Source organism: Elgaria multicarinata, chromosome 3 (assembly GCF_023053635.1).
Source record: "Elgaria multicarinata webbii isolate HBS135686 ecotype San Diego chromosome 3, rElgMul1.1.pri, whole genome shotgun sequence".
In the NCBI taxonomy this organism is placed as follows: Eukaryota; Metazoa; Chordata; class Lepidosauria; order Squamata; family Anguidae; genus Elgaria; species Elgaria multicarinata.
In genome coordinates this window covers 167960200-167984823 of record NC_086173.1, presented here as the reverse complement: position 1 = coordinate 167984823, position 24624 = coordinate 167960200, and the positions used below count along the sequence as shown (strand labels likewise).

At 46.2% G+C, this 24624-nt stretch overlaps 2 protein-coding genes and 1 pseudogene across 3 annotated transcripts in view; 1 reads left to right on the top strand and 2 right to left on the bottom strand.

Moving 5' to 3' along the window:
* The window catches only part of LOC134396281 (zinc finger protein 420-like), a 918719-nt gene that overhangs the window by 828097 nt on the left and 65998 nt on the right, over window positions 1–24624 (top strand). The gene's annotated exons all lie outside the window — the stretch shown is intronic.
* The window catches only part of LOC134396491 (zinc finger protein 345-like), a 204703-nt gene that overhangs the window by 131627 nt on the left and 48452 nt on the right, over window positions 1–24624 (bottom strand). The window lies entirely within an intron of this gene.
* Window positions 1–24624, bottom strand: part of LOC134396979 (zinc finger protein 883-like) — a 63160-nt pseudogene that overhangs the window by 27350 nt on the left and 11186 nt on the right.

Below are 24624 nucleotides of genomic sequence, written 5' to 3'. Positions count from 1 at the left end.
TAGAGATGGGGGGGGAAGAGCGGAGCCAAGGGGGGGAACGTCACGGATGGGGGGGCACGGAGGGGGCATCGGACATGGCGGGTGGGTGATCGGGCGGGCATGGCGCGTGAGTGGGGTGGGGATCAGACATGGCGGAAGTGGGGGGAAGAAGAACGGAGCCAGGGCAAGGAGATCGGGGACGGCCGAGTGAGTGGGGGGTGGACATGGCGAGCGGGGGGAGGACGGCCGAGCGAGCGGGCAGGGGTGGCATCATACATTGTGGGGGGGGGAATCGGGGGCAGGGGGAGCGGGGAACCCTTTATTTTTTTTAAAAAAGCCTTACCTTTTCGTTGGTGCGCTCCTGCGCACATGGCCCTTTAATTAAAGAAAAAAATGGCCAACACGACTGGGCTTTCCCTTACCCCGTTGCGTGTGACGTCTAGCTAGGGGCGACGGCCTGCACTAGCTGCAGCGCGGCCTCGTCCCAACTCGCCACCAGATTATCAGGTAGGTCTAGCAAGGCCCTTAGATCTGTTTGGTTTTTTCCCCTCCCCGTGAAGCAGCTTTATGATCTCAGAGCCACACAGGGTAAAATAGTGGAACTAATCTGTGACCTACATTTATTAATTATTATTATTATTATTATTTATTTATATTTGTATCCCTCAAGATATCACTGGGATCTCAGGGCGGCGTACAGATACAGTCAGAACAACGGAAACAGAAATACTATACACAGCTAAAAAAAAAAAAAGTATTTCATCGTTAACAAATTAAAACCAGTAGAACTTTTTCTTTAAGTAATAAAAAGTGTTAAAACTATGTGCAACCATGGAGAATTTAGCCCTCTTAGGCCTTAGCAAGACCTAAGTTTTTCCCCGGGATCATACCGGGGTCATCCCTGCCTGTTCCCAGGATCCCGTGTGTGTCATTTAGATGCACAGGGATGACCCCGGGACAATCCCGGGATAAACCTTAGGACTAGCTAAGGCCAAAGGCTTTGATAAAAAGCCATGTTTTAACTTGGTGCTGAAATGAAGCCAGCGCTGGTGCTAGCCAGTTAGACCTCCAAGTGGGTCCCTCCAACCCCACAGGAACCAGGTTCGGGTTTTCCGCCCACTCTTAGGGGAGGAACATCAGGCCCACTTTATAAGGGGAGGGAGCCCAAGTGAATCTCACCTTGAGTATGTTACATTCAGTCTTCATGAGTTTAAAAAAAACTATAAAGACTGATCTCTTCCGGCAGGCCTATCCAGTTGAATGTGAAGATGTATTTTAATCATGTATTAGTTTGATATTTTTTTTAATCTGCTTGATGTATTTTATAGTATTTTTGTATTCACTGTTGTTCTTCACCTCGATCCACAGGGTGAGGTGGGTAAGAAATATTATTGTTATTATTGGCATTGTGATTATTGGGGAGGTGGAAATGGTACCATGGTAGCAGGGTAGATTTTTTAAAAATAAAATAAAAAATGTTTTTTTTTTAAATTTAAATTGGATTTTTTAAATAAAATGCTTTTTGAGGAAAAATCTATCTAAAGAGAGTTTTCTATTTCAGATACATTCTAGTCCAAAGGTGCCAGAAGAAATCAGTCTTTATAGCTTTTTTAAATTCATAAAGACTGAATGTAACATACTCAAGGTGAAATCCTTTATCATGAAATAAGGATTAGTTTTTTTTTTAATTATGTAGCATCCGTTTAAATTTTTTGGTAAATGAATTCCATTAATCCACTCACAATGCCATGCTGCTCGACAGGTTTCTGTAAGATTATTTTTCTCTTTCCAATAAAGTACTGCAGAAAAGTTGTCCAAGTATGAAATGATTAACCTATTAAACTGGAAATAGTTCACCTCACAATAATTTCATAATTATCTAGCTCTGATGTGTTTCTATTATTATTATTATTATTATTATTATTATTATTATATTTATTTATTTATTTATTTATATAGCACCATCAATGTACATGGTGCTGTACAGAGTAAAACAGTAAATAGCAAGGCCCTGCCGCATAGGCTTACAATCTAATAAAATCATAGTAAAACAATAAGGAGGGGAAGAGAATGCAAACAGGCACAGGGTAGGGTAAAACTAACAGTATAACCAAATCAGTATGTTTTATATATATATATACACTGTTGTTTTTATACTGTTTATGTTTCTGATGGTTTAAATTTCATATACTTTTTAAATGTTCACTGTTTTTAACTTTTGTAAACCGCCCAGAGAGCTTCAGCTATGGGGCGGTATATAAATGTAATAAATAAAATCATATATATACATAACGGTAAAACGAATCTGAAAAGTTGCTATTTCTAAAAATGAAACCTTCATCTGGTTGTAAATATTAAGATCATACCAGCAAGAAGGAGTTTTTAGTTACTCTTGAGTTGTGTAAAATGTAGCGAGGAAGAAGACTGCACTTTTGGGAAAGGGAGGGGGGAGTCACATGATTAAATCCAGTCTTTCTGAGTAGTGGTGTAAACCGTGATTTAAACCGAATTGATTTAAATTAAATCCACCCTGCGTGGTAGTTATTCACTGAGTTTAAAACAGGGGAGAGGAAACAAAATAAAATGCAATGCAGAAATGGCACCATAAGAGCGTTTTCCTAACTGATGGGATTTTCCTCCTCCCCAGAGTCTTTCTGCGTCTGTCCTTCCCAGACCCCCACTTTCTCCAGCCTTCCCTTCCAGGATCCCCTAATTACGGGGAGGGAAGGAGGTGCAAGGCGGGGGTCTCCTGGAGGGGCCCCAAGTGGGTCAGCCGCCTGGGGGGGGCTCCCTCTATCTCCCCCACCACCCGGACCCCCCTGCCTTCTGCACTTACCTGGCTGCAGATGCACACAGGACGCACGCATGGCATGGGGAGAATCCCAGGCTCCTTTGCAATGCGGTGGGAGGCGGAAGTGTGGGGCGGGAAAGGAGGGGCCTCATCCAGCCTTGGCTCCAGGACCCAGCCCCCTCTCCTCCCCTTTAACCCTTAAATGGACTCAACACAAAAAAGCCCGGAGGCTCCTGGTTTCCCTTTGGGCGCACAGCGCAGCCTGCCACGTGCACTAGTAGGTAGAGCATGGAGGGATATTATGCGATGTCCGCAGCATTACACAGCCTCTGCCCTCCCCCTCTGGGGCAGCCTCTCTCCCTCCCCCCCCCGGGCATTGCACAGCCTCTGCCCTCCTCCTCTGGGGCAGCCTCCCCACTCTCTCCCCCAAATTCTCCTCTCCTTCACTGCCTGCCTCCCTCGGCCATTTCTGTCTATCCAACTTATGGCTTCAGAAGTGATCTCTGCCCTGTCCCCGTTCATGCGCAAGGCGGTATTACCATTCTCGAAGCAAGCAGTAACGCTGCTCCCGTTTGTGTGCACCTGAGAACATCAGAAGAGCCCTGAGGCCGGATCAGACCAAGGGTCCCTCGAGTCCAGCACTCTGTTCACACAGTGGCCAACCAGCCATCGGCCAGGATGAACAAGCAGGACATGGTGCCACAGCACCCTCTCGCCCATGTTCCCCAGCAACTGGGGTATATAGGACTCTGATACTGGAGGTAGGGTGACCCTATGAAAAGGAGGACCAGGCTCCTGTACTGTTGCATAGAAAAGAGAATTTCAGCAGGTGTCATTTATATATATGGAGAACCTGGTAAAATTCCCTCTTCATCACAACAGTTAAAGGTGCAGGAGCTATACTAGAGTGACCAGATTTAAAAGACGGCAGGGCTCCTGCAGCTTTAACTGCTGTGATGAATATGGAATTTCCCCTGGTTCCCCATATATACAAATGACACCTGCTGAAATTCCCTTTTCTATGCAACTGTGAAAGATACAGGAGCCCTGTCCTTTCTATATGGTCACCCTAATACAGGAGTCCTGTCCTCCTTTTCATATGGTCACCCATCAGGAGTAGTAACCATTGGTAGCCTTCTCTTCCAGCAATGTGTCCAGCCCCCTTTTAAAGCCATCCCAATTGGTGGCCACCACTCCACCTTGCGGTAGCCAGTTCCATAGTTCAACTATGCCCTGCATGGAAGGAAAAACCAAACAAGAAAAAGACCTCATAGAATAGTCGGGTTGGAAGGGGCCTACAAAGCCGTCGAGTCCAACCCCCTGCTCAATGCAGGAATCCACCCGAAAGCATCCCTGACAGATGTCTCTTGAAGGCCTCTAGTGTGGGAGAGCCCACCACCTCCCTAGGTAACTGGTTCCATTGTGGTACTGCTCTAACAGTCAGGAAGTTTTTTCTGATGTCCAGCCAGAATCTGGCTTCCTTTAACTTGAGCCCGTTGGAATAACGGAGCCCGTTTAACTTGAGCCCGTTGGAATAACAGAGTGCCCGGTCCTGCACTCTGGGAGGATCGAGAAGAGATCCTGGCCCTCCTCTGTGGGACAACCTTTTAAGTATTTGAAGAGTGCTATCATGTCTCCCCTCAATCTTCTCTTCTCCAGGCTCAACATGCCCAGTTCTTTCAGTCTCTCTTCATAGGGCTTTGTTTCCAGACCCCTGATCATCCTGGTTGCCCTGCTCTAAACACTCTCCAGCTTGTCTGCATCCTACTTGAAGTCAATACTCAAGATGAGGCCTAACCAGGGCAGAATAGAGAGGAACCAGTACCTCACGCGATTTGGAAGCTCAACTTCTATTAATGCAGCTCAAAATAGCCTTTGCCTTTCTTGTAGCCATATTGCACTGTTGGCTCCTATTCAGCCTGTGATCTACAACAATTCCAAGATCCTTCTCGTTTGTAGTATTGCTGAGCCAAGTATCCCCCGTCTTGTAACTGTGCATTTGGTTAAAACCAAATTAGTTAAAACCATTTAATTACTCATCTACTTTGTAAACCGCCCAGAGAGCTTCGGCTATGGGGCGGTACATAAATGTAATAAATAAAATAAAATAATAAAATCTTGATTTTTAATCCGGTTGCTGTGTTTTTAAGATGCTGTGTTGCATAATTGTTGTCTTTTGTGGGTGTGTTAGTTGCTCAGAGAGCACTTGTGCTAATAGAGTGGGATAAAAATCACTGGAACCCAACCCCAAAGTCTGACTGGTGAGCTCTGCTGGGACTGACCCCCAGACCTGTTCAGCAAGGCAAATGCATCAGCCCCTCTGTGCCCAGCATGGCTGGGACACCTCCTGTTCCTACCTGGTATTCTTCCATACATCTCCGCACCCCTTCCAAGTTCCATCCATTTGGAACCCCGGTGTTGCTGGTGTTACGGCTGGATTCTGTTTTCCTCTGAGAAGCCAATTTGGAAGTTTGCAGAGATCCTCTTGGAATACTGGCTCTACCGTCCATCCCAGTCCGGGCGGCGGCTTCAACTGATGCCCAGGCCTAAGGCAGCAGACGGCGTAGCCAGGTAAGGGGGCTGAATATCGATCCGGACCTACAGATCTTGCTCTGGATCCAGGAGATCAGATTGACCCAAACGGGTTCGGGGGCCCTGTGCACAGCCCTAACTGCCATGTGATTAATCCCCATAACAAGGACTGTGATTGGCCAGTAGCGTTTACAATTCCAATCCGCGTCTTCACTCAATCACACCTGTGTTTCTTTAAGACTACAGTAAGCATAACTTTTTTTTTGTACTGCCGATGTTTGCATTCTGGTTTTTTTTGTATTGAATTCAACATTCTATTCTCTTTCAATTGATATATAAACTTTGGAATTTTGTGAAACAGAACATTTTCTATCAGCATGAAAATTTCAAAATGTGTTCACAATTTTGGCAACCACTGTACATTAGTGACCAGGTGTGGTGTCGTGTGATGAAGGCTATGTTTTTCATTCCGTTTGACAAGTTTTTTCATTGAGTTCCCTACAGAATGAATGAATGAATAACTTTATTGAATCATTTTTATTTATTTATTTATTTTATTTCTATACCGCCCAAAAGCCAAAGCTCTCTGGGCGGTTCACAAAAATTAAAACCATGAAGAGCATAATAAAACAACCAACAATTTAAAAACACAAACACAAAATACAATTTAAAAAGCACGACTAGGATAAAACCACACAGCAAAAATTGATTGATATAGGTTAAAATATCAGATTAAAACAGAGTTTAAATTTATGTTAAATTAGGTGTTAAAATACTGAGAAAATAAAAAGGTCTTCAGCTGGCGATGGAAGGAAAACAATGTAGGCGCCAAGCGAACCTCTCTGGGGAGCTCGTTCCACAGCCGGGGTGCCACAGCAGGGAAGGCCCTCCTGCTAGTAGCCACTTCAAAAAATCACATAATCATTAAAAACAAACAGGTATTGATTAAAATTTATGACTTGAGATTATATACAGTTCATATGACTGACAGTTAATAAAACCCAACCCTCTGGGTCACAAAGTAATTAGAACCATGGAAGAGAAAGGACAATTTATCCTTCACTGTCCGCGTATTAAAAACATAGATAGGTTTAGTGCTCTCTACATTTTGAATATAAACAACATTCAAGTAAATAGTGGGCGAAGTCTTCTATTTCAGGGTTGCCACATATACATAGTCTATGTTTCGATGGAATACCTTGGGATCTACCCTGTAAAATTGCTGTGTCCATCAGCTCGAATCAAAGCCGGGTAAAGGCTACTCGATGGACCCGTTTCACATCAAAGAACAGTTCCCTACAGGTCTTACCATGACAGGGCAATTGGCTCAAGGTCTTCTCACATCATTCAAACATAGAATCGTAGAATAGCAGAGTTGGAAGGGGCCTACAAGGCCATCAAGTCCAACCTCCTGCTCAATGCAGGAATCCACCCTAAAGCATCCCTGACAGACGGTTGTCCAGCTGCCTCTTTAATGCCTCTAGCGTGGGAGAACCCACCACCTCCCTAGGTAACTGATTCCATTGTCGTACTGCTCTAACAGGCAGGAAGTTTTTCCTGATGTCCAGCTGGAATCTGGCTTCCTTGAACTTGAGCCTGTTATTCTGTGTCCTGCACTCTGGGAGGATCGAGAAGAGATCCTGGCTCTCCTCTGTGTGACAACCTTTTAAGTCTTTGAAGAGTGCAATCATGTCTCCCCTCAATCTTCTCTTCTCCAGGCTAAACATGCCCAGTTCTTTCAGTCTCTCTTCATAGGGCTGTTTCCAGACCCCTGATCATCCTGGTTGCCCTCCTCTGAACACGCTCCATCAAGGAATGTCTCAAAACTCCAGGCCATTTACAAGAGTGGTAAAAAAACCCACCCCTTATTAATCTCCTGTAGAGACAGGGTGTTTAATTTCAAAATCCACTCCAATTTAATTCCGAAAGGTGGCTAAGGTCTTATATGACAAAGCCCCAGCTGTTTAACATCAAAAATTGCCGGGGACAGACTGAGCGTTGATGTGGCTTCTCACCTGTGTGGATTCTGTGATGGCTATTAAGGTTCGTGGTGTAACTGGAACCCTTTCCACATTCAAAGCATATAAAGGGCTTCTCGCCCGTGTGAGTCCTTTGATGCAACTTAAGATAGCAGTTCTCAGTAAAGCTCTTTCCACACTCAGAACGTTTACAGGGATTCTCACGAGTGAATTCTTTGAAAGTATTTATATACCATGCCACATCCACCGAGCAGCAGTGCAGAGATTTAAATTTTTTTAAAACCAGCAAAGTTAAAAGCCTAGGAGTGTAAAAGGTCAAATACTGAGAAAATAATAATAAAAAGTTCTTCACCTCACATGGGAAGGGGTGCCAGGTGAATCTCTCAAGGGAGCTCATTCCACAGCCAGGGTGCCACAGCAGAAAAGGCCCTCCTCTTGGTAGCCCCTTGCCTCACTTCCTTTGACAAGGGCTCACAGAGAAGGACCCCAGACGATGATCTTAGGGTGCAGGCAGGTACATATGGGAGGAGGCGTTCCTTCAAGTAACCCGTCTCTAGGCCATTTAGGGCGTTGATTGTTAGTATTAGCACTTTGAATCAGGCCCGGATCTGGACTAGTAGACAGTGCAGCTGGAAAAGGACTGGCGTGATGTGGTCTCATTGACCATTCTCAGTTAACAATCTTGCAGCCCTGTTTTGTACCAGTTGAAGTTTCCGGACCGTTTTCAAAGGCAGCCCCACGTATAACGCATTGCAGTAATCCAGACGAGAGGTATGAGAGCATGGATCACTGTAGCTAGGCTCTCTCTGTCCAGATAAGGGTGCAGTTGGTATACCAGCCTAAGCTGATGAAAGGTGCTCAGTGCTATTGAGTCCACCTGTGCCTCAAGTGACAGTTCTAGATCCCCAAACTACGAACTTGAAGCTTTAGGGGGACTGCAACCCCCTCCAGAACAGGCTGAACTTCACCTGGTTGGGTAGCATTGAGTCTCAGTTTGTTGGCCCTCATCCAGTCCATTACCATGCCCAGGCACTGATTCAGAACAGCCACTGCCTCACCTGGGTTTGGTGAAATGGAGCCCTGTGGAACCCCACGGGCCAGGTGCCAGGGCACAGTGCATCACCGTCAGAAATCCGTCTTCCAAGGAGGCGCGGAAACACTCCAACTCCCAGTCCAGACAACCTATCCACAAGGATACCATGGTTGACGGTATCAAAAGACACCAAGAGATCCAGGAGAAACAAGAGGGCAACCAGGATGATCAGAGGTCTAGAAACAAAGCCCTATGCAGAGAGACTGAAAGAACTGGGCATGTTTAGCTTGGAGAAGAGAAGATGGAGGGGAGACATGATAGCACTCTTCAAAGACTTAAAAGGTTGTCACACAGAGGAGGGCCAGGATCTCTTCTTGATCCTCCCAGAGTGCAGGACACGGAATAACAGGCTCAAGTTAAAGGAAGCCAGATTCCGGCTGGACATCAGGAAAAACTTCCTGTTAGAGCAGTGCAACGGTGGAATCAGTTACCTAGGGAGGTTGTGGGCTCTCCCACACTAGAGGCCTTCAAGAGGCAGCTGGACAAGCATCTGTCAGGGATGCTTTAGGGTGGATTCCTGCATTGAGCAGGGGGTTGGACTCGATGGCCTTGTAGGCCCCTTCCAACTCTGCTATTCTATGATTCTATGAATAGGGTTGCACTCCCCCTGTCCATCTCCTGGCAAAGGTCTTCCCACAGGGCAACTAAGGCTGTTCCATTCAAAAACTGGGCCTCAAGCCCAACTGAAATGGATCAAAATAATCCATTTCATTCAAGAGTGCCTAGAGTTCTCCTGCAACCAACTGTTCCAGCACCTTGCCCAGTAAAGGGACACTATAACTGTTAAGATCCTCCAGGTCTAGATCAGGCTTTTTCAGGAGTGGCCTGATTATTGCCACTTTTATTTATTTATTTTATTACATTTCTATACCGCCCCACAGCCGAAGCTCTCTGGGCGGTTTACAACAATTAAAAATGGTAAACATTAAAAGTATACAAAATTTAAAAACCATCAAAAACATAAAAAACAGTATAAAAACAACAGTATCCATTTAAAAACAAAATTTCTGGTGTCCATTAAAAACAAACTTAATGTTGTTAAATGCTGTTAAAATGCCTGGGAGAAGAGAAAAGTCTTGACCTGGCGCCGAAAAGATAACAATGTTGGTGCCAGGCAAGCCTCATCAGGGAGATCATTCCACAGTCGGGGGGCCACCACTGAAAAGGCCCTCTCCCTTGTTGCCAACTTCCGAGCTTCCCTCGGAGTAGGCACTCGGAGGAGGACCTTAGATGTTGAGCGCAGTGTATAGGTAGGTTCATGTCCTTTTAAAGAGGCCGGCACCACTCCATCTCTCAGGGAGGAAGTTACAACCTCCTGCACCCAGCCGTCAATCCCCTCCGTATTTGAAGTGATGAGCCATGAAGGTCAAGCACACATGTGGTGGACCGGACATGGCCAAGCACCTTGGCCCTCATCCAGCACCTCACAGGCTGGTACCCTGCAGAACCCCATGGTTCAATTGCCAAGGGGCTGGGGAATAACCACCCCATGTTAATTCTCTGAAATCAGCCCCATAAGTAGCACCGGGACCACTGTTGCACAGAGCCTCCAATGCCCATTCCACAGAGTCGATCCAGGAGGAAACCATGGTTGATGGTATCAAAATACGAGGAGACATGCAGTAGAATTAACACGGCTGCACTCCACCTGTCATTCTCTCGTCAGGGCGACTAAGGCTGATTTTGGACCTCCACCCCTGTAGGAAGGAAGTAATACCCTGAGTTCAAATCTCACCAGAAAAAGATCTGACCATGACCATCTAGAAGAGCTCCGCTGGATGGCTAGTCAAGGACACAACGGAGGCAGAAAACTTGGACACCCCCATCCAATCTTCAGACTGCTCATCTCACAACTTGGAGCAAAAACAAAATCAAGAGTATGTCCTGGACTCCACACTCAGAGAACTGAAAAAGATTTACTCGAGTGAATTCTTTGATGATTCGTCGTGCTCCGACGAAAGCGCTTTCCACACACCAAGTATTCATAATGCTTCTCACCTGAATGGAACGTTTAACGAGAGGGAAGGTGCAAACGGGGACTGAATTGGTTTCCAAACTCTTGAGCACTTTTACGGCTTCTCCTTTGTGTGAACTCTTTGATGTCGCTTAAGGTTTGTGCTGTGAACAAAGCTATTTCCACACTCCAGGCATTGATAGGGCTTCTCACCTGTGTGAATTCTTTGATGTTTCCTAAGGCTTGCGCCCTGAGTAAAGCCCTTTCCGCACTCCAGGCATTCATAGGGCTTCTCACCCGTGTGAATTCTTTGATGGTTCCTAAGGTTTGTGCTCTGAGGAAAGCCCTTTCCACACTCCAGACATTCATAGGGCTTCTTACCCGTGTGAATTAGTTGATGCGACTTAAGATGAGAACTCCGACGGAAGCCCTTTCCGCACTCTAGGCATTCATAGGGCTTCTTCAGTAAATGAATTCTTTGATGCCCCTTAAGGTAACTGCTGTGAACAAAGCTCTTTCCACACTCTAGGCATTTATAGGGCTTCTCTCCAGTTTGAATTCTTCGATGTGCCTTAAGATGACAACTCTGACTAAAGTTCTTTCCACAATCTAGGCATTCATGGTACGTCTCATCCGTGTGAGTCATTTGATGCAACCTAAGATGACAGCTCCGATTGAAGCTCTTTCCACACTCTGAACATTTATAGGGCTTCTCACCAGAATGAATTCTTTGATGTCGTGTAATGCTTGACCCGCGTGCAAACTTCTTTCCGCACTCCAAGCATTCATAGGGCTTCTCCCCTGAGTGAATTCTTTCATGTCGCTTCACGTGTGTCCTGCGAGCAAATTTCTTTCCACACTCTGAGCATTCATAGGGCTTTTCCCCTGAGTGAATACTTTGAGGCAAGTTAACTTCTGAGTTGCAACTGAATTGCTTCTCGCGCTCCAAGGACTGAAATCTTTTCTCTTCTGTGTGAAATGGTTGACATTTAGGCAGGTGAATCTTCCGAGCCTTTATATCCCGAGAGATTTTCCTCTGTGTCTTCCCATTGTATATGTTCCTTTTACTTGGTTCTTCTGTTATTGGAATTTCACCGACATCTGACCCTTCAAAAGAAATAGATTTGATTCCCCACTTCTCTTCAGTTTCAGTTTCCCTTCTCTGGCATATCCCATTTTCCTTGCTCTCCCTGAGACTACCTGCAAGAATAAAAAGAGAAATCTTCCTGAAATCAGTGAACAAACCAATAGGTTTGCTGATTTGTTTAACAGGATAAAAAAAATTGGTTGTAGAGGCTGATCCTTCAAAACACAGGCCTGGTTCAGACAACACGCTAAACTATGCCGCTTAACCACAAAATGGTTAAGGGAATGCATCCCCTTAACCATTTTGTGGTTAAGGAGCATGGTTTAGCATGTGGTCTGAACCAGGACATCTTAAATATCCTATGATGATCAACAGAACTGAGAACTAGAGTGGCACACAACACTTTCATTTGTATGAAATAATTATTTCAAAGTAGTTCAAGCCATATATGAACAACATAAAACACTTTAAAACCAAAATGCAGTTAAAAATCTGCCAGTTGATCCTCGCTGATTATTTACCTGGGAACTGAAAAGCGAGAGTTCAACCCTGTTGCTTCATTTGGATGTCTCAAGGGCTTTGGACACCTTCTGTGGTGCTATCTTGGTATTACCCAGAGGTATTCCTGACTGTTAGAGCAGTACGACAATGGAACCAGTTACCTAGGGAGGTCGTGGGCTCTCCCAGAGTGGAGGCCTTCAAGAGGCAGCTGGACAACCATCTGTCAGGGATGCTTTAGGGTGGATTCCTGCCTTGAGCAGGGGGTTGGACTCGATGGCCTTGTAGGCCCCTTCCAACTCTACTATTCTATTACCTTCTCTTCTGCTGCTCCCAGACTGTGGAACAGCCTGCCGGAGGAGACTCGTCAACTTGACAGTCTGTTAGCATTTAAGAAAGCTATCAAGACTGATCTCTTTCGGCAGGCCTATCCAGTGGAATTTTATTTATTATTTTTATTTATTTATTACATTTTTATACCGCCCAATAGCCGAAGCTCTCTGGGCAGTTCACAAAAATTAAAACCATGAAGAACATAACAAAACAACCAATGATCTAAAAACACAAATACAAGATACAATATAAAAAGCACAACCAGGATAAAACTACAAAGCAGAAATTGATATAGGATTAAAATAGAGAATTAAAACAGCAAAGTTTAAATTTAAGTTAAATTAGGTGTTAAAATACTGAGAAAACAAAAAGGTCTACAGCTGGCGACGAAAAGAGTACAGTGTAAGCGCCAGGCGGACCTCTCTGGGGAGTTCGTTTCACAGCCGGGGTGCCACTGCAGAGAAGGCCCTCTGCACACTGCAGAGAAGGCCCTCTGCTTTTAGATGTTTTAGCAACGTATATTATGTTCTTAATTCGGTTTTATGTATTTTGTATTTACTGTTCCCCACCTCGATCAAAATGGAGGTGGATAATAAATTAATAAATTTATTATTAATATTTTTATTAATTATTATTATTATTCAAAACCATCTAACTGTGTTGTGCACCTGTTTTTACCAGACCTATGTTTTAATATGAAGCTTGTCCTGCTATCTAGTTGGAAGTGAAAGCTCGTTCGGCATGGACATTGGAAAGCCAACTGAAGGGTGGAGGAACTGTCTTTTACTCAGTGCCATGGGAGGCCACAGTAATACAACAATGGAGTTGGAAGATGGAATCCTAGAATAGTAGAGTTGGAAGGGCCGACAAGGCCATCAAGTCCAACCCCCTGCTCAATGCAGGAATCCACCTTAAAGCATCCCTGACAGATGGTTGTCCAACTGCCTCTTCAATGTCTCTAGTGTGGGAGAGCCCACAACCTCCCTATGTCACTGGTTCCATTGTTGTACTGCTCGAACAGTCAGGAGGTTTTTCCTGATGTCCAGCCGGAATCTGGCTTCCTGTAATTTCAGCCCGTTATTCCGTGTCCTGCACTCTGGGAGGATCAAGAAGCGATCCTGGCCCTCCTCTGCGTGTCAACCTTTTAAGTATTTGAAGAGTGCTATCATGTCTCCCTCAATCTTCTCTTCTCCAGGCTAAACATACTCACTTCTTTCAGTCTCTCTTCATAGGGCTTTGTTTCCAGACTCCTGATCATCCTGGCTGCCCTCCTCTGAACATGCTCCAGCTTGTCTGCGTCCTTCTTGAATTGTGGAGTCCAGAACTGGATGCAATACTCTAGATGAGGCCTAACCAGGGCCGAATAGAGAGGAACCAGTACCTCACGCGATTTGGAAGCTATTAATGCAGCCCAAAATAGCATTTGCCTTTTTTGCAGCCTTACTGCACTGCTGGCTCATATTCAGCTTGTGATCTACATGTTATGGGGTGATTACCCCCAACAAACTCTGCCACAGAGTGCTAAGAATGGACCCATGATTCTGAGAAAGGAAGCCCTATTGAAAATAATCAGGTAAAGATAGAGAAAGAAACAAGAATGTTACGGTACGCTAGCTGCGCTCCTTCCTAGAGTCGGAAGACCTAAAAACAGTCGTGCACGCACTTGTGACTTCGAGCCTCGACTTCTGCAATGCGCTCTACATGGGGCTACCTTTGTGCCTAGTTTGGAAACTTCAAAATATGGCAGCCCAGTTGGTCACCAGTACACCTAGGGGTGACCACATTACACCAATCTTAAAATCTCTTCGCTGGCTGCCAATTAGTTTCCGGGCAAAGTATAAACCTACATGGTTTGGGTCCAGGCTACCTGCGGGATCGCCTTCTCCCATACAATCACATTACGCCAGTCCTTTTACAACTTCATTGGCTGCCAGTCCAGGTCCGGGCCCGATTCAAAGTGCTGGTATTGACATTTAAAGCCCTAAACGGTTTGGGACCAGGTTATTTGAAGGAACGCCTCCTCCCATATGTACCTACCCGGACCTTAAGATCATCTACAGGGGCCCTTCTCCGTGAGCCCCTGCCAAAGGAAGTGAGGCAGGTGGCTACTAGGAGGAGGGCTTTCTCCGCTGTGGCACCCCGGTTGTGGAATGAGCTCCCCAGAGAGGTCCGCCTGGCGCCTACACTGTACTCCTTTCGTCGCCAGCTGAAGACCTTTTTATTCACTCAGTATTTTAACACTTAATTTTAACTTAAATTTAAATTATACTGTTTTAACTCTGTATTTTAACCTTATATCAATTTTGCTGCGTGGTTTTATCCTGGTTGTGCTTTTTATATTGTATTTTGTATTTTTATTTTTAACTTGTTGGTTGTTTTATGATGATTTTAATTTTTGTGAACCGCCCAGAGAGCTTCGGCTATTGGGCGGTATAAAAATGTAATAAATAAATAAAATAAATAAATAATACAATCCGCCCCGCACACTCCCGCACACTCAGGTCCTCTGTGGAGAATTTCCTTCAGCTGACAACTATTACCCAGAGGACCTTCTCTTCTGCTGCTCCCAGACTGTGGAATGGCCTGGCGGAGGAGACTTGTCAACTTGACAGTCTATCAGCATTTAAGAAAGCTATCAAGACTGATCTCTTCCAGCAGGCCTATCCAGTAGAATTTTAAGTTACTTTTAGTATGCTTTTAGGATGTTTTTAACAGTGTATGCTATGTTTTAATCAGTATTTTATGTATTTTATGATTGCTGTTGTTCCCCGCCTCGATCCAATCGGAGAGGTGGGGAAGATTATTGTTATTATTATTATTATTACTACTACTACTACTATTATTATTATTAGGGCTGTACTCAGCTTCACTTCGGAGCGTAGAAGCAATAGCGAGGTGGCCTGATTCGCCTCCGACAAAGGTGGAGATGAAGTGGGCCGGGCGGGGTGGTGGCTGCAGATCGAGGCAAAGAGGATACTTCGCCTCAATCCGGAGCTCCGAAAAAAGGTAAGTGGGGGCTTACCTGGCGCTGCTGCAGTCCATGCGGTGAGGGTGGCAGAGCCAGGTAGGGGGGCAGAGGGGAGGGGGACTTACCTGCCTTTGTTGTGGTCCACCAGTGGCTTCAGCTGAGGCTCAAACCAGATGACCAGGCCACAACTGTGGCCTGCCCTTCCGCTTTGAGCCTCGGCCTCAGGTGAAGCCGCTGCCGGAATGCGACGGACGCAGGTAAGGGGGAGGAGGGAGGGGGCATTACCTGGCGTTGCTGCCACTGCAGAGCTCTGATTCGGATCCGGAGCTCCGCAGCGAAGCGGAGCAGACCATAGGCGGATCGAATTTGCGGACCAGGTGCGGAGTGGATCGTGGGGTCTGTGCACAGCCCTAATTATTATTATGGCCATGGCAGTATTGTCCAAAGCACCCAGTCAGTCACAAGAGATGGAAGACGCTTTCCTGGAAAAGATGACCCAATGTTCACATGGGCAAGTCATGGTAGTAATGGAGAATTTCAGCTGTGCTGGTGTCTTCTGCTAGTCTAACTCGGCTAAAAAGCTGAAAAACCAACAATCGTAACCCACAGGGAAGAACTGGTAGATAACGTCAAAGTTGCAGGAACCTAGAAAGAAAGTGAACACGTCGACTTCAAATCCATGATTGTAAAGGCTCCGAAAACTAAGCTTAGTTGACATGTACATTAGACTTTAGGGAAGCCAACTTCAAAACACTCGGAGAAGGGTTGGGTGAGATGCCAGATTTGAAAATCTTGAAGGAAAAAGGTTAAAAGAGGGATGGGAGATCCTGAAAACTTAAATACTGAGGGCACAACCACGTCTCCCGGACCAGATGTGCCTTCAACATGCACATAAAACAGAATAGTTGGTGCATGTCCAGTCTTAAGGGAAAGATTATTCGGCACAGATGGGCACAACACTCTAAACAATTATGGAGCAAATCTCAAAAGCATGTGGCACCACCTCACCAGATGACCTCAAGAACTGAATGGCTCTATAGGGGAGAAGGCAGATTCCTAATATACGGTGGTAGGTAGTATCTGATATGCATCACTGAGACCTGTTGGAATAAGACTCCTGATTGGAATATAGCCATTGAAAGGGAGGCCTTGTTCAAAGGGAAGAGGCCCAACAGGAAAGGAGGGTGAGTATTGTTATAGGTAAGGAAGGTCTACACCAGTGGGGAAATTCTGAGAAAGGAAGCCCTGTCGAAAGCAAGTGGGTAAAGATGGAGCGAGGAACCAGAATATTACGGTTGCGGCAGTACTGTCCAGACCACCCAGCCAGTCAGAAGACACAGATGATGCTTTCCTGGCAAAGGTCACAAAAAGTTCACATGGGCAAGTCGTTGTAGTAACAGAGAATTTCAGCTCTCCTGGTGTGCTTGGTCCATTGTTGTTTTCTTTATACATGTTGTCCTTGGGTAATCTTATTCAACCTCATGGTCTCCAATATCATCTGTATGCCGATGATACACAATTATATCTTTCATCTCCGGAACTTTCTCCTGATGTTCACAATCGTATCTCGGCATGTCTTTCAGATATTTCAGCTTGGTTGCTTCATCGTCGTTTGAAACTTAATATGGCAAAGACTGAATTGCTTGTTTTTCCTCCTAAACCTTCTCCTCATCTCTCATTCTCTCTTACGGTCAATGATGTTACACTTACTCCAGTCAAGGAAGCTCGTAGTCTTGGCTTTATATTTGTAATAAAATAAATGTAATAAATAAAAAAAAATGTAATAAATAAATATTTGACTCCTCGCTCTCCTTTATTCCTCATATTGAGGCAGTAGCTAAATCCTGTCATTTTTTCCTGTATAATATTGCCAGGATTCGATCATTTTTGTCTGTCTCTTCTGCCAAGACTCTTGTTCATGCATTGGATATTTCTCGGTTGGACTACTGCAACCTTCTTCTCACTGGCCTTCCTTCTTCTCACATCAGTTCGTTGGTTTCTGTTCACCACTCTGCTGCTAAGATCATCTTCTTGGCTCGCCACTCTGACCATGTTACTCCACTTCTGAAATCTCTTCATTGGCTTCCAATTCACTACAGAATTCAATATAAACTTCTCCTGTTGACCTACAAAGCTTTTCACAGTCTAGCTCCTTCCTATCTCTCCTCTCTCATCTCACACTATTGCCCCACTCGTGCTCTTCGCTTCTCTGATGCCATGTTTCCCACCTGCCCAAGGGTCTCTACTTCCCTTGCTCGGCTTCATCCATTTTCTTTCGCTGCCCCTTACGCCTGGAACGCTCTTCCAGAACATTTGAGAACTACAAGTTCAATCACAGTTTTTAAAGCTCAGCTAAAAACTTTTCTTTTTTCTCAAGCTTTTAAAACTTGATTTTGATCTTACTTTTATACTGTTAGTTTTACTCTACCCTGTGCCTGTTTGGTGCATTCTCTTCCCCTTCTTATTGTTTTATTTTATTTTATTTATTTATTTATTTATTATATTTTTATACCACCTACTAGCCGAAGCTGTCTGGACGGTTCACAAAAATTAAAACCATAATAAAACAACCAACAGGTTAAAAGCACAAATACAAAATACAGTATAAAACGTACAACCAGGATAAAACCACGCTGCAAAATTGATATAAGATTAAAATACAGAGTTAGAACAGTAAAATTTAAATTTAAGTTAAAATTAAGTGTTAAAATACTGAGAGAATAAAAAGGTCTTCAGTTGGTGACGAAACGAGTACAGTGTAGGTGCCAGGCAGACCTCTCTGGGGAGCTCATTCTGCAACCGGGGTGCCACAGCGGAGAAAGCCCTCCTCCTAGTAGCCACCTGCCTCACTTCCTTTGGCAGGGGCTCACGTAAAAGGGCCCCTGTACATGATCTATTATGATTCTATAAGCCTATGCGGCAGGGTTTTGCTATTTTATTGTTTTACTCTGTACAGCACCATGTACACTGATGGTGCTATATAAATAAATAATAATAATAACAATAGTCTTCTGCTAGTCCAACTCTGCTAAGAATCGAAGATCCAATAGGTTTTTGATTTCCCTTGCTTAAAACTTCATCTCTCAAGTAGGTGAAAGAAGCAACCAGGGAATCTGCTGTCTGGTACTTAATTGTAACCATCAGGAAAGAATTGGTGAATGAAGTCAAAGTGGCAGGAACCTTATTTATTTATTTATTACATTTCTATACCGCCCAATAGCCAGAGCTCTCTGGGCAGTTCACAAAAATTAAAAACATTCAAAGTATAAAACAACAGTATAAATCCATACTATAAAATACAATATAAAAGCTCAACCAGATAAAAACAGCAGCAATGCAAAATTACAAATTTAAAACACCAAGTTAAAATTTATTTATAGACTTAAAATGCTGGGAGAATAAAAAGGTCTTTACCTGGAGTCAAAAAGCATAGGTGCCAAGTGAACCTCCTTAGGGAGCTCATTCCACAGCCGGGGTGCCACAGCAGAGAAGGCCCTCCTCCTGGTAGACACCTTTCTCACTTACTTTGGCAGGGGCTGGCGAAGAAGGACCCCTGAGGATGACCTTAGGGTCCGGGCAGGTACATATGGGAGGAGGCGTTCCTTCAGATAGCCTGGCCCCAAGCCGTTTAGGGCTTTAAATGTTAATACCAGCACTTTAAATCGGACCTGGACTGGCAGCCAATAAAGCTGGAAAAGGACTGGCGTGATGTGGTCTCGTTGGCCAGTCCCTGTTAGTAACTGTGCATTATACGGATGTCACTGATGTTCCCAAAGTCAAAAGAAGCATCCTTGATATAAGAAGACTGTAAAGTTTGGAGAAGATGTGAGTGCTTCATCTACACTTCCAGGCTTTATGTACCTCACCTGGTGACGTTTCTCTGGACTAGAGTGTCCCAGGAACAACGCCCAGGCACTGTTGTCCTCAATGACATCCGTACAATGCACTGACACAGAATGCAAAGAGGGAGCCTTACCCAGAGGAATCCCATTCCTTACCCAGGGAAGCCAGGATCCCACGATTCTCCTCCATGACTTCCTGGTGCAGAGTCCTTTGGCCTGGGTCCAGCAGAGCCCACTCCTCCTCCGAGAAACGCACAGCCACCTCCTCAAAGGTCACCAGACCCTGAAAGAAGAAGAGGTCATAATGTTGCAATCCATGAAGATAGCGAAGGTGAGGTGGTTGGAGGCTTTCCTCCAGGATCCAGAGCTTCATGAGTGACGTTCAAGGCCTTCATAGAATAGTAGAGTTCGAAGGGGCCTATAAGGCCATCGAGTACAAGCCCCTGCTCAATGCAGGAATCCACCCTAAAGCATCCCTGACAGATGGTTGTCCAGCTGCCTCTTGAAGGCCTCTAGTCTGCCTTCCTAGCAGCCATCTTGGAGAAGAGCAAAGGGAAAGGGGCAGGTTCTTCCAGGACCAAAGAGATGTGCAGGGGACAGAGGCCCCCAGGACTCCCCTACCTGCTCTGGCTGTTCAGAAACTGCTTCCACTCGACCACAAAGCGAAGGAAGCCTTGAAGTATCCCACACTATCAGTTTACGTTCTCTGCAGGCTTTTCCGCTCCCTGTGAGAAAGGCCAAGAAGGTGGGACGTTAAGGTATAGTTCTTAACCAATTGCATTTTCCCTGTTTTAGTTTAATCAATGTCCGTCCACAATATTAAACCTCATTTCTCTTTAGAATATCACAAGAAAGAGTCTCTCTCCCTCTTGCCCCCCCCACCAAAAAAAAACCAGGGTCAAGGGGAACATGAAAGCAGCTCAGGCATCATCGAGGGAAGGAGAGCATGGGGAAAGACGACCCACTAATCCTTACCCAGTGAGGAGGGTCCTCCGTCACCCTCCTGCAAGATCCACCTATACAGCGGCCTCTGTGTGGTGCCCGGTGGAGCCTCCTCTGCCTGAGGGGAATCTGTGGGTGTTTTGGCCAACATCTGTTGCACCTGGAGCAGGAGGGAGGATCCCAGACGGAGAAGAGGGATTAGGGAAGGAGAGAAATGGGGCAGGTCAAGGCCAAAGGCTGTGTTTTCATATTAGTTTGCATTCAGAGTTCCTACCAAAGATGATCTATGGTCCCAGCCCCAGAGCACACACTCCTTTGTGTCAGGCGAGCTCATAAGGAAGTGTGCTTTGGGGCAAATAGTTCAACCCTGGCATAAGCAAAGTGCTTGAACACTCTTCAAAATCCAGCCAGGAGGAAAGACAGAACCTTTCAGACATTCCCTGACACCCAGCATTTTCTACTGTATGCTCAGCATTTTGGTGAGCATACTGAAACAACTGGGCATGTTTAGCCTGGAGAAGAGAAGATTGAGGGGAGACATGATAACACTCTTCAAATACTTGAAAGGTTGTCACGCAGAGGAGGGCCTGGATCTCTTCTCGATCCTCCCAGAGTGCAGGACATGGAATAACGGGCTCAAGTTAAAGGAAGCCAGATTCCAGCTGGACATCAGGATAAACTTCCTGACTGTTAGAGCAGTACAACAGAATCAATGACCTAGGGAGGTTGTGGGCTCTCCCACCCTAGAGGCATTCAAGAGGCAGCTGGACAGGCATTTGTCAGGGATGCTTTAAGGTGGATTCCTGCATTGAGCAGGGGGTTGGACTTGATGGCCTTATAGGACCCTTCCAACTCTACTATTCTATGATTCTATGAATGCTATTCCTCTCGTGTCAGGGAGAATCTGCCATCTCTATGTCTTGTGGTAGTGAATTCCATACTAGTTAACACAGGCTTACTGCCTTTGATACAGGAGGTAGCAAATAGCCATCAGAACTAGAAGCGATTGATAGCCTTCTCCTCCTTGAATTCATCCAACCCCCTTTTAAAGCCATCCAGATTGGTGGCCATCACTACATCTTGTGGTAGTGAGTTCCATAACTTAACTACGTGCTGGGTGAAGAAGTCCTTCCTTTTATTTGTCCTGGGTCTCCCACCAATCAGCTTCATGGGATGACCCCGTTGGGTTCTAGTATTTTGAGATTGGGAGGAAAATGTCTCCCTGTCCACATTCTCCACATCAGGCATTTTTTTTGTACACCTCTATCATGTTTCCCCTCAGCCTCCTTTTTTCCAAGCTAAACAATCCCAGCTGTTGTAACCTTCCCTCATAGGGGAGATGCTCCAGCCCCTTAATCATTTTAGTTGTCGTTTCCTGCAATTTTTTCAGCTCTATAGTATCTTTTTTTAGGTGTGGCAACCAGAACTGTTCACGGTTGCACCACAGATTTGTATAAAGGCAGTATGATCCTGGCAGTTTTATTCTCAATTCCTTTTCTTATAATGCCTAACATGGGCGTTTGCCTTCTTTACAGCGGCCGCACACTGGGTGGACATTTTCACTGAGCTGTCCACTACAACCTCAAGGTCTCCTTCTTGTTCAGTCGCTGCCAGCTCTGATCCCATCAGGTTATACTTGAAGTTGGACCTTTTTGCCCCAATGTGCATCGCTTTACATGTGCTTACTTTGAACCACATTTGTCACTCAGACCCTCATTCTCCCAACTTGGAGAGATCCCTTTGGAGCTCCTCACAATCCCTTTGTGCTTTAAGCACTTTAAATAATTTCAGTGTTATCAGCAGACTTGGCCACTTCACTGCTCACTCCTAATTCCAGATCTTTTATGAACAAAATCATAGAATCATAGAATAGCAGAGTTGGAAGGGGCCTACAAGACCATTAAGTCCAACCCCCTGCTCAATGCAGGAATCCACCCTAAAGCATCCCTGACAGATGGTTGTCCAGCTGCCTCTTGAAGGCCTCTGGTGTGGGAGAGCCCAAAACCTCCCTAGGTAACTGGTTCCATTGTCGTACTGCTCTAACAGTCAGGAAGTTTTTCCTGATGTCCAGCCAGAATCTGGCTTCCTTTAACTTGAGCCCATTATTCCGTGTCCTGCACTCTGGGAGGATCGAGAAGAGATCCTGGCCTTCCTCTGTGTGACAACATTTCAAGTATTTGAAGAGTGCTATCATGTCTCCCCCCCCCCCCAGCAATCTTCTCTTCTCCAGGCTAAACATGCCCAGTTTCAGTCTCTCTGCATAGGGCTTTGTTTCCAGACCCCTGATCATCCTGGTTGCTCTCCTCTGAATATGCAATGAAAAGCATTTATCCCAATACCGATCCCTGGGGGACCCCATGATGTACATCCCTCCATCGGGAGAATTGACCATTTATTCCTCCTCTCTGCTTTCTGTTTTTGAACCTGTTACTGATCCATAAGAGCTGTTGCCCTCTTATTTCATGACTGCTAAGTTTGTTCAGGAGCCTTCGTTGAGGGCCTTTGTCAAAAGCTTTTTGGAAGTCCCAGTCAAGAATGTCTACTGGATCACCCCTTTCTGTATGTTTATTGACACTCTCACAGAACTCTAATAGGTTAGTAAGGCAGGACGTACCTTTAAGGAAGCCATGCTGATTCTTTTTCAGCATGGCTTGTCCTGCTATATTTTACCTTTAATAATGTTTTCAACCAATTTACCATGAAAAGACATTAAGCTAATCAGCCTGAAAGGCTGATCTTAGAAACAAGTTGCCTATTTTCCTTTGAAGAGAACTGCTCCACACCTTATGTACAACTATACTCAGTAGGGGGGCGGGTATTGGAAATTGGGGCATCCCTTCCTTAGAAGAAAAAGTTGAGATACTGTGGGTTGTTTTAAAATTTCAGTCCCTTGGAGTTATGAGGATGAAATGTTCTCACCTGCTCTTTGTCCTCCGCCTGGCTCAAGAGGAAGCCTTCTGCCAGGGCCACCGCCTGGGAACTGGTCTCCGCTCCACATTCTCTGACCCAGCTCTCCATCTCGGGAGGAAGGACAGCCAGGAACTGCTCCAGGACCACCAGGTCCAGCATCTGAGCTTTTGTGAGCGTTTCTGGCTTCAGCCACTGATGGCAAAGGCGGTGGAGTCGGCTGCAAACCTCTCGGGGGCCCTCGGCCTCCTGAAAACAGGACCCCCTGAAGCGCTGGCGCTCTACGTCTGAGCTGGTATTGCTCCCAGAGAGGTTCCCCTGCACTCTTCTTTCCCAGAGCTCTGCACTGCCCTTTTCCTTGATGTTGCAGGAGATGTTTCCTGCTTTAGGGCCAGCAAAGTTTTGCTCTTCCATCTTGACTCCCTTCTCCGTCTCTGCTCCCACCAGGACTCAAAAAGGTCTTCTTCCTTTGCTAACAATTTCTCTCTTCAGGCAAGGGCTGACCTGTAGGAATTCAGATGGAGAGCAGTGGTCAACTTCATACTCAGGGCCTATCTGAAATGGGGTCCCCGGGTCTTTCCTCTTCTGTCCCTCCCAGACCGCCCCCATTTCTCCAGCCTTTCCTTCCCGGATTCCCTAATTATGGGGAGGGAAGGAGGTGCAAGGTGGGCGTCTTCTCCGGGTGCCCCCAAATGGATCAGCCGCCTGTGGGGGCAGGGGGGTCTCTCTCTCCCTCCTCATCCACCCCTTGCCCCAAACCTGGAGGACCCCAAGTGGGTTAGCCGCAGGGGGGGCTCTCTCTTTCTTCCCACCCATCCCCTACCCCCCTCCCTTCTCTGCTCCTGCCCTGGGGGTGTCTTTCCACCCCCTTTCCTTATCCTCTCCCCCTCCCCCCAGGACCCTCTTGCATTTTGCCCTCACCGGCTCCTCTGCAGGGGGAAGAGAAGCTGAGGTTATTGCACACACACGAGGCACGCAGGGGCAGATCCCAGGCTCCTTTGCCATGGGGTGGGGTGGGGTGGGGAGAAAGTGTGGGGCGGGAAGGGAGGCGCCTCATCCAGCCTTTGCTCTAGGACCCAGCCCCCTCTCCGCCTCCTCCTCTTTAACCCTTAGATGGAGGCAACACAAAAGAGGCACCTCCGGGGGTTCAGGGCAGAGACGCGGACCTGGGGGGGGGGGCTTTTTCAAGGGGGCGGGGGCTTTTATCCCCGCAGCAGCATCGCCGCCCCGCCTGCTCCTTCTGGGGGCTTTGCAGGATCCAGGGCGGCTCTTTGCACGATTGCTTTCCCTTCGGGCGCAGAACACAGCCTGCCACGTGCACCGAAGGTTATTATGGGATGTCCGCAGCATTGCACAGCCTCTGCCCTCCTCCTCTGGGGCAGCCCCTCTCCTTCCCCCACCCCCGGCATGACTCACCCCCCCTCCCCCAAATTCTCCTCTCCTTCACTGCCTGCCTCCCTCGGCCATTTCTATCTGTCCAATCCATGGCTTCAGAAGTGGTCTCAGCCCTGTCCCCGTTCATGCGCAAGGCGGTATTATCACCCTCGAAGCAAGCAGTAACGCTGCTCCCGTTTGTGTGCACCTGAGAACATCAGAAGAGCCCTGAGGCTGGATCAGACCAAGGGTCCCTCGAATCCAGCACTCTGTTTACTCACTCGGTTTACCCACAAGAAGGACTCGGGTGCAACACAGCACCCTCCTGCCCATGTTCCCCAGCAA